At 40.5% G+C, this 3777-nt stretch overlaps 1 long non-coding RNA gene across 1 annotated transcript; it reads left to right on the forward strand.

The window, feature by feature from the left end:
* Window positions 1-322: 322 nt before the first annotated feature.
* Window positions 323-3115, forward strand: LOC119280755. Its single transcript, XR_005138168.1, has 3 exons — window positions 323-358; window positions 1316-1499; window positions 2675-3115. It is a non-coding gene; the product is annotated as an uncharacterized LOC119280755 (long non-coding RNA).
* The last annotated feature ends 662 nt before the right edge of the window (window positions 3116-3777 follow it).

Below are 3777 nucleotides of genomic sequence, written 5' to 3' on the forward strand. Positions count from 1 at the left end.
GGTACTTCATGTCTGCAGCATGAAGGCTTTATGACATTTACCAGTTGCGCACCTGCAATTCTTCCCTTAGTAATATCGATTTTGTTCTGTCTGCAGCATGTCGTCTTCCTCCACGGGGGTCCTGGGCTGGCACTTTGCCCGGCAACTATGGATTCTTCAATCCGGAGTTCTACAGGACCGTGTTGTTCGACCAGGTTGGTTTTGTTTTGATCCCCTCGTGTGTCTATTCACCGGTGTTCCTAGGAGACCGTGGTGCTTAATCTGCGTGTGTTTGATTGCAGAGAGGCACTGGAAGAGCACTCCCCATGCTTGTTTATAAGAGAACACCACCTGGGACTTGGTGGCTGACATTGAGAAGGTCAGGCAGCACCTCGACATTCCAGAGTGGCAGGCAACTGCAAATACATCTTCTTTTGTCGACTGCAACATATACCGAGCTGTAAAGAAACCACTTGAAAAATATATTTAAGAGAGCCGGGCAGTTTGTGTATATTTTCTTGCATTTGTGCATAGCTATTGATCATGAATGTTGCAATGCAAGTTATTAAAAGAATGATGATACCTCTTAATGCCTTGTCTTTTCAGAAACTAGCTAGCTAGTCAAGCATTTCTTTTTAAGTTTGATACTAGTGTTATTGTTGGAGATATATAGTGGAAAACAACGTCCACAGTGGTATAGATTGTTCCAGTCCATGATATGCTTATTATTGAATTAGCTGGTCCTAAAGAATGTTCCGCCTAAGCTTTGCTTAGTGGCTGGTCCCATATCCTGAAAATTGCAATGCAGGTGAAAAGATTAAATACCTCTTCATGCTTGCAACGGTTTATGCTGAATTGTTTTTTTTTGTAATCTATCTTGCTATACTGGTTCCAAGTGCTTGAGTAGCACCTCTGAGATAACTCACTTGTGGTTAATTAGTGGCTCTACCATTTGTGTTTGTGCATTCTTTTTTCCTGGGCATCATCCATGGTTCTCTAGTAGTCGACATACTTCTGGTTCCATTTAGTATATGAAGGTAGCAGCAGCTTAAGTTTCATGGAGTTGTTGTTACTCAGTGCCTACTTTGTAACTTGTCTTTTTTGAAACAGTTTGCTTGCACCTCGTCGTGTGTAATTATTTGGTGTACGAGACCTACGGTATATACTCACCAGTACTATCTACTGTGATTGAGTATTTATTGATGGTGCTTCGACTGCACTGCTATAGTGATACATTCTGTACTACACTGCTAATGCTTATCCGAGTTCATTGTTTTATTTCCATGGTAACTAAATGTTGACATATTAGCTAATTGTGTACCTAAATATGACCCAGGTACAGCGGCGCTGTTGGTTCCTTGAGGCCAGGTCGAGTTGAGGTAGGGGATAGGAAGGTTGAGCCGCTCGGGTGCTGATCATGTACAACGGCGCTCTTTTCAGCATCGACCCGACCAAACCAATGATGCAAGGCTTCTCCTGCTACTGCAGATTACTTCTTCCATTAATCACCTAGTGCTCCTGTTAGTGAGATTCATCTAGTATTTTTTTTTGCACAGCATGCAATGGTTTGGAGTAGTTGATCATGGCCTGATGGAACCTTTATGTCGTTAGCATGTATATATGTAGTACTACAGCAGCCATAAGCAATCCATTTTATTAAATGCATTTTGCTAGCTTGTCCTCCCTATCCCAAATTCGTTGATGCCAAAATTAGCAAGCCATTTTGCTCTGTTTCTCAAATATTTGCCAGCTGATCCGCCTCATGGTCTCTGCTTCATTCTGTCTATTAACTGGTCTTCTTGATATTTAGCAACCTTGATGCCTCATATAACTACTTGTTGAACTAGAGAATTGATTTGACCACTTGATCAATGGTTTTCATAACAGTCAAGTTTCAGCGTGTTTCCAGTTTGCACCCTTAGTCGTAGCTGACACTGAGAAGATGTGTATTTTTCTTCGTGCTGGCATGCAAGTTGCACCTAACATATGGAATACTTTGGAGCACTGCTTACTAAATTAGTTGCTTGCACGATGCATCATATCCAACTTCCCCATGAAGTATTCTGTTATAGTAATTCAGTTTTCTTCATGCATCTATCTACTGGACGCATCTACCACCGTGCATGGTGGTTGCCTGTGTTGCTGGTTGTAATGCTCGTTGCCACAAGTCTTGCGAACTGGTGATAGCATGTCTGCGTAGGCACAAGTTTTTTGTTTTTTGAGGGGTCGTACGCACAAGTTTAACTTGGAAAAATGCTTGCTACTGCAGACAGTGACTGGTACGACTATGCACAAGTTTAATCTGGCTAGTTCAGTTGGTATCTAGTCTAGAATAAATTATTTTTCCCATTTTTTGTTTCCTTGCTGGACATGTCATGGTACAAGTGCTGATGCCGCTATTTACTACACCCGCCGTAAAGAAATATAAGACCGTTTAGATCACTACTTTAGTGATCTAAATTCTCTCATATTTCTTTACAAGAGAGGACATGGTATTATTGCTAGCTATATATATGCCTGCTGCTGATTGATGCTCTTGTGGTTAGGATTCTACACCTCGAAGTGATGCTTTTGCATTGTTTTCCTTCCTCATGCACTTGCAAACTATATGCTATTCCCTTTTTGATTTGACCTCAAAATTTCTGACTCCTCCTATCCATGTGCAACAGCGATGCTTTGGATTTCATCCGTGCAGCAGAGGACAAGGGCTTCATGGCCAACCAAGGTGCATGGTGCTTGCAATCGACGAACGGAGGCTGATCGACATTGGCTACACAAACCACCACTGTGAGCTCCTCCCATTGCTATGCTACAACCATGCTCTGTTTCATGGGTCAGTTAGGATTTTGATGCTTTTAGCGCCGTGGTTGAGTCCTTGCTGACTGTTGTGTCGATGATCAATTGCTGGTGCTTCATATGGCTATTTGATTTGCTGCTGCTAATTAGTAGTATTAGAGTGCCGCTGGTTTATTAGGATGTTGCTGAAACCATTGGATGGCCTTCCTGGACATGTTATCCAGAATTAGTACTTGTCCCATTTTCTGTTTACTTGCTGGACATGCTATGGTTCAAGTGTCGATGATGTCTAGTAGTAGTTTGCTAGCTATATACCTACTACTGATTGATGCTCTTTTGGTCTCCTGATTGATGCTCTTTTAGTCTCTTGGAATCATATTATACTATATCTAGTGTTCTTGTGGTTCTGTGAAGATGCATCACAAACATCTAGGTCTTTAAAGTTGACTAAATCTATCGCTTTATCATATATTTGGCCCGTAAATCTACATTTCTATGAGATCTCTTTCAATATATAATTTTTTGATAGTCCAGGAATAATCTAATAATCTAATGCTGGTAGTTTATGTGTTCACTCTTTTACAGGAGCTCCAGGTCTATGGAATTTGAAGTTTGAAGCCGTATAGCACTACTCAGCAAAGAGTTGTCTCTATGTTTGACTGTAATAGACTGTAAATAATGTAATATTGTAACAGTAGGCATATTGGGGTTGTAATAGACTATCTACAGATTGTAGTAGACGTAGTGTTACTTGATGAACAATCTGATGAGTGAGAACAATTTAAGATGCACCTTTGTAATATTGTAACAGGTTGTAAAAGACTAGTGTATGTTTGAAATAGTGATTATGTATGTTGAAAAGATGTGAAATGGAAACTTGACCAGTGGGAACCACTTGTGAATAAAATCTGAGCATTTTTGAAATTTCTGACATGTGGGACCGATGTATGGCATTATGACTAGTGGGACCAGCGCTAAAATATAATGATTGAAAATAGAAAA

This window comes from Triticum dicoccoides, chromosome 3B (assembly GCF_002162155.2).
Source record: "Triticum dicoccoides isolate Atlit2015 ecotype Zavitan chromosome 3B, WEW_v2.0, whole genome shotgun sequence".
In the NCBI taxonomy this organism is placed as follows: Eukaryota; Viridiplantae; Streptophyta; class Magnoliopsida; order Poales; family Poaceae; genus Triticum; species Triticum dicoccoides.